Raw genomic sequence first — 17,780 nt, 5'->3', positions numbered from 1 at the left:
ATTCTGACAAAATTACACCTGCTTAGACTTTGCAGTTTTCATGACAGTCCTGTTAAAAGTAACAGTGGTGGGTTGTGGTCCGTCACAAAGCTACAGGGAGCACCTTTAATCCTAAATTGTGCAGTTTCACACCTGTGGAACACCAGGTTTCCAGTCCCTCTTGGTGATTCCCAGGAGCAGGGCCTGTAGCTGTGTCCTCTAACAGGGAGGCAGCATTGAGGAAAAGCTACTGAAAATTGGCTTCTGTGTCCTTCAGTTCCAAATCCTGGAGTTTTCCTGGTACAACAAAATATTTTCTGGTTGATTGTGAGAAATCTGGAACTGTTGTATCCTTTATTTTCAAATTTACTCCTATTCCCCCTCTGACTGTTGATAGTAAGAAGAACAGGGCTGCACCATATGGGAAGCCTCAATGAATTAGAACTGTCACATATGCTTACAAAAGGAAGCATCATCAAAATATTTCTGAAATTAGCTTGGATTGACACTCTGGGATTCTCCAAGTCCTGTCTTTGCTTATGGGATGGAAGATGTTGGCAGAAAGACTTGTGAGCATTGTTAATTTTGGCATATTCATGGCTGTGCAGGTTTGGGGTTCACGTCTCACATCTCTGGGGACATCTCACTGCCTCTGACATGTCCTGAGTTAAAATGTAAAGAGAAGCTGTTACTGTTGGTGTAGCATCAAGATAGGATAAGCAAACTGGTAAAACTCCTGTTAAGTGGGAAGATGCTTCTGAGTACACTGAATGTAACTAGAATCAGTCTGAAACTTTGCTTTTTTTGGTGCAAGGTTTATTTTAAGTTTTTTTTTTTTTTGCTAACAGACTTGCTTTGCTTGGTTCTTCCATGGTTCTGCCTCTCAGCAGTCTGTAGATCAGCTGAAAAGGTGTTGGTTTCTGGCTTCCTTTGAGGTGAATTTTGCTCTGGCTTTCTCTTTTTTCTCTAATATCTTTATTTCACACACACATTTCTCTGTCATGTTAGATTTGTGGGGTATTTGCATGTACCTTTCTAGTTCTCTCTTCTGTAGCTTATGGACTTGGGAAGAAAACAGAATTTAATTAGAGTTTTATTAGTAAACTGGTAAGTACTTGGACACCTTCCAGTGCCTGAAGGGACTCCAAGAGAGTTGGAGAGGGGCTTTGGGCAAGGGCCTGGAGGGACAGGACACAGGGGATGGCTTTAAGCTGAAGGAGGAGAAATTTAGATGGGATATTGGGAAGGAATTCCTGGCTGGGAGGGTGGGCAGGCCCTGGCACAGGTGCCCAGAGCAGCTGGGGCTGCCCCTGGATCCCTGGCAGTGCCCAAGGCCAGGCTGGACATTGGGGCTGGAGCAGCTGGGACAGGGGAAGGTGTCCCTGCCATGGCAGGAGGTGGCACTGGATGATCTTTAAGATTCCTTCCAACCTAAACCATTCTGGGATTCTGTGAGCTGTCCCAGGCTGTGGTCAAGACAGTGACAGGAATATCCTGTGGCTCAAATTCCATTTGTCCCCCTGGGGGGCTCCTGCAGAGCTCTCACCACTGCACCTGTCACACCTCATGGAACCAAGAGCAAGAATGTTCCAACTGCTGACTCCTGCTTTTTCTTGCTCTTCACTCTTACCTATAAATAACCTTATATTGTGCAGCAGCATCTTGGCTGAAGTTCCTAAAAGAAGGAGAAAAGGAGGTTCCTTTGCTGTGAACAGAAATACCTGGATTCCTTTCTGGGAACAACAGGTGTTATTTCCCCTGCTAGAAGCAGAGAGACTTCAAAGGCAGGGAGAGCAGAAGTTCAGGAGACCTCACTTCACCAGAGCTCCAGCCTGGGAGATTTGTGCTCCTTATTCTGAGAGAATTTCAGGCTCAAGTTCCCAGGGCAAGCCCTGCAGATGAAGGTGGATGTCAGAGCAGGTCAGCCGGATCCAGTAAGAGTTACCTTCAGGAAAGAAGGGATCATCACAATCGCATCAGCTCGTGGTGTGGGTGGGCAGGAGTAAATCCAGCAGCAGGCTGTGTGCCAGTGGAAATCTAGGAGGTTTTCCACCTAGGAAAGTAGTTTTTTCCTCTTTCTGACCTTTAAATAAGATGGTAACTTGCACATCCTTGTCTTTTCCCTAGGCATCATCCAGAGAAAACAAAACACCTTATTGCCTTTTCCAGGCTTGTTAGGGAGAGGTGCCTGCTGAGCTCTGCAGGAGCTCAAGGCCACCAAGGCTGGGAAAGCTGCTGCTCTGCAGCACTCCAGGTCACTGCAGGCGTTTGCATTAATTATTTCCAGCTCTCCTGGGATCCTGTTGTGCCCTTCTCCAGCCTCTGCCAGCACCAAGGCTCTCAGTACTCACCTAGTATTAAAGAGTTGGTTGTTCCCCTCATATGGATTTGTGTGCCATGTATTTATTTCCTCTGGCTTTATTGGAGAAAGTGTTGGGAAGGGAAACCTAAAAATCCACTAGAGACAAGTCAGTAATAGAATAAACATGCAGGTGTTTTGAAATTCTTCCATTATAAGCAATATTTTTTTAAAACTATTACCGAATTTATTTTCCTGCTCAACATTTTGCTTTGGGCAAATGTAGTTTTTTTTCCAAAGGAGGAAAAATAGTAGTGCTAAAAGTTTTCCTTTCAGAAGGCCCATTTCTGCCATGGGGATTGTTCCAACAATTTTTTTTGGTGCCAGTTTGTGATTTTTAACACATTTTCAAGAGCAAGAGGCTGCTGTAGCTGTGAGCAGGGATTGTTGGTGGTCTGTAATATTAATAAGGAATAGCCAATTTTAGCCATAAATGGAGTAATCTTAAATAAAATGTTCATACTCAGCCCTCATGGAAAAAGTCCTTTAAACAGGATAATAGCATCCAAATGCTGTGGCTGTAACTTTTTAGTCTCAGCAGTCAGAGTTCCCAGCTGAGAGGTAGCACAGAAGGCACTGCTTGGTGTTCAGCAAAGTTTTTATCTTAAACCTGTAGAGAGGTTTGAATCATAGAATATGGAATGTTTTGGCTTGGAGGGGACCTTAAAGCTCACTGTCTGCAATAATCCAAGTTTTTGGCATGCAGGAAGGCAAATGCTTTGCTGGTTTTGGCACATTAAGGAATTGTCACCTGCTAACAATAACCCTTAACACAGGTATGTTAAATTTAATACAGCCTGGACACTTGGAAGAGCAGAAAGCTGAACTTCCCATGAGTGCATCAGCCATGCAAAGTGGGAATTTTAATTCCCACAGAAATGGAACCTTGGTTTCAGCAGGTGCTGTTGAGCAGGTCCCTCCTTTTCCTCTGACATGAGAAGTGCTTGGCTGCAGGTTGCATCCCTGATGGACCTCGTGCAGTCCCAGAAAACATGAGGAATGTGATATCCCTGCTCCTGAGGGCAGGTGGGTACTGCAGGGAGCCCAGGGAAACCACAGGCACTTATTTTAACAGGGAACACAGGATGGAATTGCAGAGAGCTGCCCCAGCAATGTCACAGCTGCACAATGGGATCTGCCTCCTCTGTGCAAACAGGATTAGAGAGGATGGAGAACACTCCTACTCCCTCCAGCGAGGGAGACCTCAGGCTCTTTTAATCCTGGATCCTGCCTTGAATTTCAAAGTGCCCTACAATAAATCCCTGAACAGAGAATGAGGAGAAAGTCTGAGCAGAGGGACCAAAGGACTGAGCTCCCGGGAGTGCCCACTCCTGGAGCTCCACAGCCCAAACACTCCTCAAGCTGTTGGAGAACAAGGGTGGGACGAGGCATGAGGGATGTGCCATTTATCCTTATAAATGCCTGATCCAGGCTGTTATTTTAGCAGCAGGTTTCTCACCTGCTCCTGGTCAGTCCCTTGGCTGCTTGGTGAGGGTGGCTGAGGGGGGTTTGCTCTTGCTCTGATGTTTTTATGTGGTTGTGAATTGTCCAGACCCCGGAGAATTGTTGGCTTTGGCACATTTAAGGGATCTTAACCCAGCAAGACCAACTAAAGTACCTTTCCCTGTTGTGGATGCATGAAGCCCAGTGCTGCTATTCCAATCTTTTACTGCTCTCCTACAGGTTGCTACCAGGGAATGTTTGCTTTCTGAGCTGTTGATTTTGCACAAAAATCCTTAAATCAAGCATTTGTACCCAAATTCAAGCACTGCCTGTTGAGCCCATCTCCAAAATGTATAATTTATCCATGCCTTGCTGCTGGGAAAGCAGGGAGTTTGCAAGGATAACGGAGCAGGAAAAGGCATTGAGGCTTTAGCAGGGAGTCAGTGAGCACTGCTGTGAAAAATCACCCTGTTAATTCTGGCAGTTCCCACTGAGCTGTTCAACCATGGAACAGAGAAGCTGGGGAACTTCTCAGTTCATTTATCAAAGCACTTGCAATTGAAAGCAGGTGAAGCACTAAAAAAATATCGAGCAGTGAGAGTTCATTTCCCCAGCTTGTGTGGATGCTCTGTGTACAATCAATGGAGACAGGGGCTGGGACTTATCCTGGACATTTCTTTGGTGCTGATGTTCCTGAGGAAGGAGATTGATTTTGCCAGGCTTAAAAGCAGCCTTTGCCTTCAGTGCTTCAGTGCAGGGTAATTTCAAAACCAAATGTTTGTTGATGGTGTGGAATTAACCCCCAGGCTTTTGATGGCTTGCCTCCCTCAAACAGTGGTTTCCAGACCCCAGGAGCTCCCAGTGCCAGACCCAGTCCTGCAATGACTCCCTTTGTAGTGATGCCTTGAGAGGCTGCCTGGAACAGAGGCTGGCCAGAGTTAAGGGAATAAAGAGGGGATTTATTAAAAGTCCTTCCAAGGATGCACCTTGGGCAGTGCAAGAGCCTGGCTGTGGCTGCACCCAAGATGGGCCCTGGATCACAAGTTTTCACACTTTGATAAGTCTTGGTCCATTTACGCATTGGGGTTAATTATCCAATTACAGCTCCAGGTTATGCAGCCCCATCCTCCCAGATTTCTCCTCTCAGTTCTCTGCTGTTTGCACTTTTTGGGCCTGAAGCTGTAATGGTGTCCTTGGTTCAGGGGCTGGAAAAGGATTGTTGTGTCTGCCTGAGCTGTGGGAGAACTTGCTAGCACTTTATATGGAGTTCAGAGTTACAAACTAATTCAGCACAGAATTTGGAAAATATGAAAACTTAAGGCATCAGTAGCTGGAGTGACCACAGCAGATGAGGCAGAGCTGTAGGATTGCTTTGATCTTCAGCTTAAGCTGGCACAGGTTACAGCCTGGATCCCGGAAATCCACCTCTGTAATACCCAGCATGGCAGGGAAAGCTGAGTGATTCCCTTTATCTAGTTGTCCTAGAAACCCCACTGCAGCTTCTTTCATCCTGGCTCTTGGGAATCACATCTGAGAACTCCCTTCTCAGCACGGGAATTGGGTCGGTGTCGAGTCCCCGGTAACCACGAGTTCACAGCACGAGGCTTCTCTACTTGGCTGGAATATTATTTTCTCTGTTTCATTGTTCATGTCTTTGTCATTAAGTACAACTGGTTTGATTTTATTTTTCCATTTCATGGTTAGGTTTGATTTGAGGGCACTACAAAATCAGATGGGGCAGCCACAGCTTTTCTGAGCAACCAGGGCCTCTCCATCTGGGATTTTCCCTCCTGGGGACCGGCAGCAAGCACAGCCAGACCCTCCAGTGGTCTGCCTCACATTTCCTTTATTTCTGCTGCTTTTGGCAATGATCATTTTTAATACCTTTGGGTAATTCTTAGCTGTAACTGCACAGTCATTGTGGGGGGGAATGATAATCAAAACGTCTCTGATTCGAACACCCTGTGCTTTTCCCTTTTCCAGAAATACTCGTGCAGACTGACACCTGCTATTGTGCTGAGGCTCTCTTTGCTTCAGCAAACTTCTCTGCAGATATTTAATCTTCTCCTTTTTTTTTTTTTTCATTTGCAGTTACAAAAGGCACTGACTCAAGTCTTTCAGAGTTGTCATTTCAAAAATGGATTCAGAATAACAAAAAAAAAAAAGGATTTTTTTTTCAGGGGAGGGTGAGAGAATGCAAAAGTACTGAAGTTAAGCACAACTTTTTACAAGTGCTGGAAGAGGAGATCTGCACTTTTATCACCCCTTCAGAATCCATATTTCAGGATGTTTTAGGCAAGGATTAACACCTTGAGGAAAACCAAGCAGTGTTTGGGAAGAGCTGGTGTTGACAGCACGTGCTGCACTCCAGAGGAAAGGCACAGAATTCCATCAATAATGGAATTACAGGGGAGCTGGGATGTCAGGGAGGTCCTGGAGGAGGAGCAGGGGGAGCTGGCAGGGTGCTGGCTCTGGAGGGTGCACAGAGCTGCCTGTGGGACAGAGTGGGATGCTGTGGGATGCTGTGGGGTGCTGTGGGATGCTGTGGGATGCTGTGGGGTGCTGTGGGGTGCTGTGGGATGTTGTGGGATGCTGTGGGATGCTGTGGGATGCTGTGGGGTGCTGTGGGATGCTGTGGGGTGCTGTGGGGTGCTGTGGGATGCTGTGGGACGCTGTGGGGTGCTGTGGGATGCTGTGGGATGCTGTGGGATGCTGTGGGATGCTGTGGGATGCTGTGGGATGCTGTGGGACGCTGTGGGACGCTGTGGGACGCTGTGGGGTGCTGTGGGGTGCTGTGGGATGTTGTGGGATGCTGTGGGATGCTGTGGGATGCTGTGGGATGCTGTGGGGTGCTGTGGGACGCTGTGGGGTGCTGTGGGACGCTGTGGGATGCTGTGGGATGCTGTGGGATGCTGTGGGGTGCTGTGGGATGCTGTGGGACGCTGTGGGACGTTGTGGGATGTTGTGGGATGTTGTGGGATGTTGTGGGATGTTGTGGGATGCTGTGGGATGCTGTGGGATGCTGTGGGATGCTGTGGGATGCTGTGGGACGCTGTGGGACGCTGTGGGACGCTGTGGGGTGCTGTGGGATGTTGTGGGATGTTGTGGGATGCTGTGGGATGCTGTGGGATGCTGTGGGACGCTGTGGGATGTTGTGGGATGCTGTGGGATGCTGTGGGATGCTGTGGGATGTTGTGGGATGCTGTGGGATGCTGTGGGATGCTGTGGGATGCTGTGGGGTGCTGTGGGATGTTGTGGGATGCTGTGGGGTGCTGTGGGATGCTGTGGGATGCTGTGGGATGCTGTGGGATGCTGTGGGACACTGTGGGACACCGTGGGACGCCGTGGCTGCCTGCCTGCTGCTGCCAGCTCCTCGCAGCATCTGCCAGCTGATCTGCCAGGGAAATGTGATGTGCTGGTTGCCATCTGTAAAGCATTGCGTGACCTACCCCCCACTTCAATCCGAGACTGCCTTGACAACTGCTGTCTGCAGCAAGGCTTTGGCTGCCTGCCCTCGGGGGGAGGCTGCAGCAGGACAAAGCTTGTTCATGAAAATCCACTGTTAAAAAAGAATGAGGGCTTTTTAAAATATGTTTTGAGCTATTAGCGTCGTTTATTTGCTAAAAAATCCCAGCTGCAGGTTTCATGTTGTTTTCTACATTTTAATAAAACCTTCAGAGAGCACTCAGTGACAGCAAGAAGTATTTGAAGCACAGGGAATGGGATCTGTTTGAAGATGGAAACACTGAAGGTTGGCTGCTGGGACAAAGTAAGGTACTCGCATCACTTGGCTGGTGTCTGATGAAAGATAAATGGACATTTGCTCTCAGAGTGTGACCTGGTACTTTCTGATCTCATGACTGGAAGGATGGATGAGCTACTGAGTGCTTGGGCAGCTTCACTTGGTCTCTTCTTAGAGCTCCTGATTTTTAGTGGATGGATCTGTGCTATCCCAGTGTAGGTGGAGTAGATAATCATGGAGGTTCCCTGTATCCTGCCACCAGGGACTTGGCTTCACTGGGATGCTCCATAGCAAAGTTCCTCTTCTAGTAAGACATGCTGAGCACAACGGGGGTGTTGAGCCTGCAGAGCAAAAGGCTCTGGGGAGACCTTGGAGCCCCTTTCAGTACCTGGAGGCTCTTTCAGGGCAAGGAGAAATGGCTTCACACTGAGGGTTAGATGGGAATTGGGCAGGAATTGCTCCCTGGCAGAGTGGGCAGGCCCTGGCACAGGTGTCCAGAGCAGCTGGGGCTGCCCCTGGATCCCTGGCAGTGCCCAAGGCCAGGCTGGACATTGGAGCAGGGGAAGGTGTCCCTCCCATGACAGGGGTTGGGGTGGAACAAGATGGTTTTGAGGATCCCTTCCAGCTCAAACCTTCTGTGATTCCATGAAATGCAGTGCCCTGACACCTGGTCCAACCCCTGGCAGCCCTGTGGATTCCAGGGAGCTCCAGCCACAGATGTGGTGAAAAAGCAAGCACAGAGTGTGAGGCCCAGAGCCTTTGGTGACACACCACGTGCTGCAGGAGCAGGGCCCAGGAAACAGCTCAAGCAAAGGGGAGAGAGCTTCCAACAGGTGAAAGGCTCATTGTTGCTACTGGCAACATCTCTGGGTTGTGTGTTTGATGAACCGTGGGAAGGCAGGGAGGAGGTTGGTTCATCCATCTACCGCTCCCGTAGGATGGGAACGTGTCTGCCACCCATTTTCTGCTGAGCTCATTATAGAATCTAAACTGCTATTGATCATAAATTCTCTATTTAAAGCATTTTGAGAGAAAAGCTCTTTCAGTCCACAGTGAACCATTCCTGCCATATTTTCCAGGTTAATCAACAGTTTTCATCCTTTATGAAAAATCTTGGAGCACATGTACTCTCTCTTAGTGCAGTTCTCTCTCACTTGGAAACCTTCTCCATCCCTTCTATTTTCTGAAGCAAAACAATTAAAATCAGAGATTGTTTTGCATTCCTATGTAGCTATTTCTTAATGTTAACTCAAAAAATGGCACAGATAATTTTACCATGGGAATATTTTAATACACACACTGTTTTACCCAAACAGGGTAGGTATTATTTCTGTCTTGCAATGGGTTTGCTGATCTTCCCACGCACTGGGGTGGTGCCATCCCTCTGATTTACCCTGGGAGCTTTCTCTCATCCTGCTTTCCCCTTGCTCTGCAGCACCAGCAGCTCATCCCATCTCCCTACCAAGCATTCCCCAGCTCCAGGAAAGGGGATAATAATGCTGTGCCATGCATGAGGATTAATATTTTAAAGTGGGTTGAGGTTAAAGGGTTACATGGATCTGATCTGTGCTGCCGGAGGTCAGCAGAAGCTTTAGAATAAGGATGGCGTAATAGTACTTTAAAAAATAATTATGGTTTATTCTTTTGAAATCCAATTATTTCCTGGAAGAGCAGCGGGTGGTTTTAGTGTAATGGCCATGGAAGTCGATTACAAGACATGCAAACCCTGCATGGCTCACAATGCCTGCACCAGCCCTGATGCCTTCCCTGCTCAGCACACAAAGTTCTGCAGAGGAGTTTGTAGTAAGCTCTGTGCTGCATAAATATTAAAACATATAATCAGATGGTTGCCTACATGTCATATTTTCCTTTGCAGGGATGGTTTTTACTCTGAGCTGTGGCACAGTGTGCCATGCAGCCAGCCCCAGCCCACGCAGCCCTGGGGGATTTGTCCCATGTAACTTGTCACGCGTTTCTGCGCCTTGGACATCGCCTCCTGCGTGGGTACCCGACTTTGCTTTGCAGATAAATTCCCAGACATGGAAAAGAGAAGCAGCTGCCTCTTTGTCGATGGCCTATCTTCAGGGTGTGCCCCAGGGCTGGGTGGCAGTGCCCTTTTTCCTTCCTCAGCATTGTGTAAGGATCCAGGTAAGGATCCCGTGTACGATCCAGGTCAAGCTGCAGGTGTGCACTGGACGGTGCCTGGTTGGAGAGCCAGGGATCACCCACCCCTGCACACCTGAGTGTGCAAACACAACTCCCGTGGAGTGAATCCATCCCTGCTTTTATCCTGTGGATGAACAGGCAGCCCTGGCCCCGCTGGTGTTCAGTGTCAGTTTGTTGGAGGCCCATCCCATCATGGGATGTGCTGCATTATTCATCAGAGAGATGAAAAACTGGAGGAGCTGTTGTTGGTCCTGTTTAAACTCTCCCTTCCTGCAGCATTGAAAGGAGCAGTCATTACCTGTCTCCTCTTTCAGATCCAATTTTCCAGGATGCATATTTCCCGGGAAGTTCCGTAGGGCTCCTCAGGGCCGGGATGATTTATTTATAGGAATGACCTTACAGCCACTTGGAAGACTGTCTGCTGACATTTGTGCACTGTAGAGTACTTGTGGCAAGAAACTCCCTGCGTTTCCAATTCCCCATCCAATCTGAAAAAGTTTTTGCAGCCTGTTTTAGTGTTGAGCAAACCACTGGATGTCACAGCTGGATTCCTCCGTGGCTCACTCAGTTTTCCTCGCTTGTTTTCCACACCTCTGCTTTCCTGTTTCCTCTCAAAGCTTGGTTCCCTCTCCAGCTCCTGACCTGATGCATGGAACAGCATTGCTGTGTTTTCCTGCAGGCTGCTGTGGGATGCACATTCCCCTTGTGCTGAGGCATTTTCACCAATTAAGCTGGAAATGTCACCAGGATGACCCAACATTACCCAAACCTGCTCTGGCTCTGACCAGGGCAGATTATTAAAGTGTGGTTCATCATCCATGGGCTTGGCCACACAAAGCTCCAGGCATGTTCAGGAGTCCCTGAGCTTCCCAGGGCAATGTGACTGAGCTTTTTGTGTCCTGTTGATAAACAGCCAGGCTGGGCTCACCCAGAAGGGTTTTGTTCGTACCCACGGTGCGCCGGGCTGTGAAGGGCTTTAAATAGCTCCTGACAATTATTTTAGGATTTTGAACAGGGAAAGAGCTAGTAAATGTCTTTGGAAAAGGTCTGATTATTGCAGTGGGAGAGCAGAGACAGGGACAGGAAGGTGTGGATGCAGAGGGATGTCTGGCTGCACGATGGATGTGCAGTGAAATGACCCTTCTGACCACTGCTGTGTATTCGGGGGAGGCAAACGTAGGGCTGAATCTTCTGCTGAAGCTGTTAAAATTCTCCAAATGTTAAAATGTTAAAGATCTCTTGGGATCTCTGTTTGTGAACCATTTGTCACTTTATGTGGCTAAGAGCAGAGAGAAAAACAAATTGCCCTAAAACTCATCACTGAGTCACTGCCACGGGACAGGGATTAGAAATCAGCATCTGGTGCTCACCTCCTTTTTGGGGATCTCGGAAATTTTAATTCCCAGGCATCTCCCTGAGACCCTTCATCAATCCCCTCTGTCCCCAGATTCCACAGGCAGCCTGAACAGTCCTTGCACCATGCCTGCCCCTCACTGGGCACACCAGAAATTCAGCCCTCTGCTGCTTCAGAAGAAAACACCAAAACCCCTCACAGAAGGGTGGGAGAGGCAAGGAGACCCCATGTTTCAAACTGCAGAGAAACACCGAGCATGGGCCAGGGGATGGTGGATCCCATCAGTTCCACCTGGGAATAAACACAGTCCTGCTTGGCACAGCCAACCCCTTAACAGGCTTTGGGCTTCAAGCAGGGAAAACATGGATCTCTGCAAAACAAAAGCCTCAAAAATGTTCCAGGAAAAAAGTGTGGTTTATTCCCAGGGGGAGAAAATGAGACAGCTAAGGGAGAGTGAAGCAGAAGCGTGCCAGGGTGGCAGGAAGGCTTTGGGGAAGTGGTGGCAGGTGCCATGGACATCACCTGGAGCAGTGGCAGGGCTGGACACTGATCTGGAAGCCACATGGCCTGTGCTGATGCTGGCAATCCCTGCAGCTGCCAGCCAGGGGAACGTGGAGCTGCAGCCTCCAGTGTTTATGGAGTGTTTATTGCCCCCATGTCCCCACTCTGCTCCCAGGACCGTGTTGGTCACCTGAGCTGTTTAATCCTCCTTAATCTGCTTTGGAATATGGGCTCTGAGGAATGCTTCATCCCATCCACACACTCCCAGATGATAAAGGACCTGTCTCAGAAAGGTCCACTTCATTATTTTCAGGTATTTGATATTCTGCAGTAGAAGCTGAGATGGTCCATGACCTCTGAGACATCTGAGTGAGAAATGATGGTGATGCTCCATTTAGGTGAGGCAAATACTCAGCCTGGCTGGAAACTTTCTGAAAATGAGCTAAACTAAACAGTTAACAACTTTCAAAGTGTCATAATGATGAAAGGATTATTAAATCCTGAAGGTGGGACCAGGTCTTGACCCTTGTCTTGGGCTAATTGTCTTCTGTGGGGACAGTCCAGGACCTGGTGCTTTTCAGAGGATTTACAGTACAGCAAAGGGGGGAAAAACTACTGATCTGCCACTTGGACCAGGGATGGGAGTTATCTGACAAGCTACAATTTGAAATCTCTGAAGTCTAAGAGAGAGCAGTCCTTTTAAAGTCTCAAACTGGTGGCAGTTCCAAGCTGGGACATCATGTGCCATTAGGGAATGGAAATTCAGTCATGCAAAACAGCTAAACATAACAACTGCTAAAAGAGAGACTGTTTTGTGGAAGAAAATAGGGAGACAGACTATAAATTTATTTTCTCATGTCCTGCATGAGGTTTTTGGAAATTCCTGTTTACACAAAGCAAAGGTTAACCCCTGGCTGGGAGAATCCCCAAAATCCTGCTCTGCTCCAGGTTTTCCCAATGCCTCTGTGTGGTTAAAGGGTTAAATCCTGAAACCCAACCCTCTGTCAAGTGTCTCAACCACCTCTAAATCAGGTAAATTGGACTGGGAACCTATCTTTAAACTCTTCATCGGAGAACAGCTTCCATCTTATTTCAGAGAATTTCTGTTAAAATATGTGACTTTGGAAAATTTTTATTACTCAAAATCTAAAATTTTTATTACTGAAAATCTGAAAGCACATTTTCCCCCCAGTTTGGCTCACAGAAAATATCAAAGTATGGTGTGGCCTTGACCACACACATAACTGATGGGGTAAACAAGGAAAGTTTATCTCACATCTGACTTACTGGGGGTTGTGGTGACCTACCCACAAGGTTTGTTTGAGCATTTTGCTTTTTACATGTTGTAATTTGGGTTTTTTTTCCTTGCAAAGCCATATCTATACTTGAGAAAACAAAAGGACAAAGGCACAAATGTGAGTGTGCCACAGAGATCCCTCAGCAATCTGTGGTTCCCAACTTCACACAGCTCTTTAAATTCTGCTTATTTTCAGTCCTACAAGGGGGTTTCCATAGGTTTTCATACCTATCTACAGAGGAAAGGGGAATTTTCCTCCTAGTAACAAATATTTGTTATTTTAGCTTCTGGTCACCACAAACACTTATTCCACTTATTTTAATGAATTTTGACTTTTCTTTTTTTTTTTTTTTTTTTTTTTGGTGCCAGACCTCCTCGTTCCTTCCCTTTACACTGATTTTTCATGCCTATATATGACTCATTTAATCTCTCCCAAAAGGGTGCAGGAAATTAGATTAACGAGGCAAATTAATAAACCAGCGTAGCTGTGAGACCTCATACACTTTACTTACCAAGTACAGCACATCATGTTTCACTCAGAGGCCTGGGACAAGGTATTCATGAACAGATTTTGGTGCTGTGTGGCTACAGCTAAACTGGAAATGCCACGGGAATTTGGTGGCTGTTCCCTGGATGCTGAGGCAGGGGATGGCCATGGGATGCTCAGCTATGGAGGTGTGTTGGCTGCTCTGAATCCCTGCCAGGAAATGATCTGAGAGCTGGAGATTTGATCACAGCCCATTGTAACCTGACAACAATGAAGCCATTAGAGCCTGGCCCTGAGCCCAAAGCGCTTGGAAGTGTGACAGACCTCACCTTTATGGGGACTAAGCACAGTTTGTGGCTTTATCCATCAGCCCCAAAGTGATTTAACCTCCCACAGCCTCGCTGGGGTGAGTTTGGGGCTCTGCACCCTCTCCATCCTCAGGCACGTGGAGATCACAGGGCTGCTCTACCTGTTTCCCCACTGAGGTCAGGAAAGAGCACACCCAGACTTTGCAGAGGGTCAGTTTAGGAGCAGTAACTCTCTGTTCTTGGCTGGGGTAAGGTGGAGAATGACCAACAGGATCTGCCTCAGGAGACAGGTCCCTGAAGCCCTGCCAGTGCCTCAGCAGGGTGGGGGATGCTGTGTGCTCTGGACAAGCTCAGGCTCCAAGACAGGGCTGGAGCCCGTGATCCTGATATTGATCTTTGTTTAATACAATATATTAAACCATTTAAACAGCAAGCACCTGGCAGTGCTCCTTGGCAGGCAGCCCACGCTCTGGGGAGCATCATTTGCTGGCTCTGCTCTGCCTCCCCCTCCAGCAGCTTTGGGGAGAGACTGGGAGGGCAGGCAGCAGGGACTCTCTGGCTGAGCCCACTCTCAGATGTCTTTTTGCTGAGCAGAGGGACTGGAAGATTTCTCTTCTGTCTTTCTAGGAACTGGAAGATCAATCTATCTATCTATATCTCTATATCTCTATATCTCTATATCTCTATATCTCTATCTATCTATATCTATCTTTCTAACTATCTATATATCTCTATCTATCTATCTCTCTCTCTCTCTCTCTCTCTATCTATCTATCTATCTATCTATCTATCTATCTATCTATCTATCTATCTACCTACCTACCTACCTACCTATCTGACAATATTGCCTTTTCTAGGGAGTTTTTCCCTGTGGGGTGGTTCAGGGATGGGGTGCAGAGAGGCTGTATTCTGACAGGCAGCTTTTGCTGTCCAAGGCAAGGAATGCTGAGAGACAAGGAAGTGCACAAATCCCAATGAGATCTGGCTTTTCTTAGTGACTTTCTTGCAAAGTGCACCTGTGTCTGTCTGGAACATCCTAAAACACACAGTCCTCGAGCACAGGGAGGTGGGAGAGAGCAGGGGCTCCTGTGTGCCCTGTTCCAGGTGGTCTCTGGAGGCTCCTGGCCATGGGAATGGTGCTGTCCTGATCCCCTCAGCTCTCTGGATGTGGAGGCTCCTTGGAAACCTGGGGCTGGCCATGCAGTGACTGCCATGGAAATGGTGACCTTGGCTGTGGTTCACCCATCCAGGCTGGAGACAGAAACACTTTTCTCATCAGGGAGAGTAATTTCTGTGCATCCTTTAATCTGGGAATGCCACCTTCTTCAGGGAGAACGGATCCAAGCACCCAAGAGCATCCTGGAGAGGGGGCAGACTGGATCACTGTCTGGAGCTCCAGCAGGTTTGGGACTGAATATCTTCACAAAATCCTTTATAAGCAGAGCTTTCTACTTGTTTATGTCAATTTTGCCCTGTGTAATCTGTCTGGTTTGCCTGGAGGAGCAGCAGGACACTAATTAATTAATGATCACAGCAATGACTCACTTTCCTCGTGCCCTCCTGTGGCACCTTCTTTGTCACAGGAGGAAGCAGGAGCACAGATCCTGTCCCAGGCTGCTCTGACCTGTCTCCTAGGGAGGGAGGGCAGCAAAATATGAATTTAGAGTGACCGTGCAGCATTTGTCACTAGCCCAGTGTCACCACAGAAGCAGCAGCGTGGTGTGAGCCTGCTCCATGGACACCACTCAGTGTTCCTGAGGGGAGCTGGAAATGTTGGGATTTTAATAGCATTGTGATTAACTGCCTGCTTAAATGAGGAAAGCAATAGCTTTGTAATTAGTGTGACTTTCTGAACAAAAATGGGGGTGCTGCTTGCCCTGCTGCTCAGGGAAGGGGCTCAGCCTGGTCCCAGGGCAGGGAAGCTCCTTCTCCAGGGCTTGTACATCACCACTGCTTCCCCAAAATTCCACAGCCTGCAGCAGCTCCAACACTTGCACAAAGGTTGCTGCAATTTCCATGTGGGAATCTGTAAGGGTGGGAAATCTCCCCAGGATTAAAATTCTCCCTCCTCCCCGCAAGCTGTGGTCTAGTCAGAACACAGAATTAACATTGTGCTTAGGACAAAATAAAATTAATCCAGATTTGACCACCTGTTCTGGAACAGGAGAGAGAAAGGATGCTGGAGAGGGGGGAGAAGCTGGGAACATCATGTGCAGGGGTCACTTTTATTTGTGAAAGGGCAAAAGGTTCCTTGTTGTGGGCAGGTCCCTTCCCTCAGGTCATCCTGGCTGCCACCAGACGTGGCTGAGTTCTCCATTCCCAAGCAAGGCTTGGTCATATCCTCTTATGACAGCTTAGAGTCTGTCATTACTGCTCATTACCAGATTGACAGAGCAGGGCCTGTCCTTGCTGCCCTGCCTGCAGCTCAAATCATGGATGCAGGAGTCAGGAATCCCTGCTGCCATTAGAAATCATTAGAAATCCTATAGGAAAAAAAAACTCTGAATCCCAAACTCACATCCCCCAAAGCCACAGTGCCAAAATAAAACATATATACATATATTGTATTTTTTTTAACTGAAGGGAAAGATTTCCATGTTAAAACATTAAAAAAACTGCCTGAGGAGTGGCTGATTGAGCCCCTTAGAATTCCCCTGTACATTTCTTTTTCATGCCACACTGTATGAATGTAAGATTGAACATCACACAGCTTCCTTTGGCCCCTGGCCAGGCAGAGGTTGGAAAATAATTCCCTTTTTTACAGACGTCTTTATCCATCTAGAATATATAACTTCAGACAAGAAGGATGTGAGCACTTTAGAGAAATTGATGTCCAGTAAAAGAAAAGCCCCACCAGGTACTTGCCTATTTTCCTACAGGTATTATTGAGAATCTTCAGGTGAGCTGGGAGCAGCAAGGCACTGAGGTGAAAGCTAAATTGGATGTTTACTTTCCTCCCACTTCCATTTGTGATCCGTAGCTAGGAACTGTTCAGTTCCCTATTTATTTAATGGGAGATGATAGAATATTTCAGGATACAGCAGCCCATGTTCTGCCAATTCATAGGATAAACAGACAAAATGTTTCCTGGGGTTGATTTGTCAGGAACAGCTGTTCTTTAGGATGTTGTAGGTATCTTTCCCCTCAAACTAATCTGATCAGGGCTTAGAAAAACCTCCACAAAATAAATACTCCACAGTTCAAGCAGACACTGCAGCTGCTCAATGTGGAAATCTTAAGTTGTGGAAGTAGGGAAATTGCTACTCCACAGGAAGATGGGAGCTAAATATTTCCTCTGGCATGGGAAGAGTTGTCAGGGCCATGGAGAAAAACAGAGTACCAAGAAAACGGGGAGCACAAGGAAGGGCAATTAGTGACTGGCAGATCAACATCATTTTCCTGTCTAAGCACTTGGTATTAACACTTGAGGACAAACAGGGTCGGGACTCACCTTTAAAATATTTTCTTTACAGGGAGAGGGAGAGAGAATGTGTTTAAATAGCAAAACATCTTCCTTTAACATTGTTTTACCTTTCCTTTCTTCATCTTCTTTTAGCTGTCATTTTTGTGGCTGAATGGTTTAATTTCTCACCAGATACAGGTTTCCCTCCATACCATGTAAATTCCCTTGTCTTTTCAGTTTTAAAACTGTACAGTGTTTTTGAGATCATTTATTTTAAAAGAGCTTTTAAAATGAAGGTGGTTCATTGCATAGAACCCCTAAGAGAACTGTCAGGAGTGCTGCATAAATTACAGCCTCTTCTACTGACCATTTAATGCAAGGAAAATGGAAAAAAACAGCACACAGATGATGATGAAAGCCAAGAGCATTTTTTCAAAACTCAAGGTCTTCATACTAATAATGAAAAATTCCTTGTCTCTGCTGGGGGTGACCTTGTAAAAAGCAGCTTACATGTGCATCTCAAAACATCAGGACTAAATTAGGTCTTCATAAGGCGAGTGTAGCCTGAACTAGGGTGTTTGTATTCCCCAGAGAGGTCAGTGTGCCTGCGAGGTAACTTGTTTAGCCTAGTTCAGATGCACTGAAACGCTCCCAGCTGTGTTCAAGTGTGGTGAGCTGCAGGTGCTGCTTTCTCCTTGCCTTCAGAAGACAGCTCAGAGCAGTTCACAGACAAGTGGCTGC

Source organism: Cyanistes caeruleus, chromosome 8 (assembly GCF_971803275.1).
Source record: "Cyanistes caeruleus chromosome 8, bCyaCae1.hap1.1, whole genome shotgun sequence".
NCBI classification, from domain to species: Eukaryota; Metazoa; Chordata; class Aves; order Passeriformes; family Paridae; genus Cyanistes; species Cyanistes caeruleus.
This window is presented reverse-complemented; position numbering follows the sequence as displayed.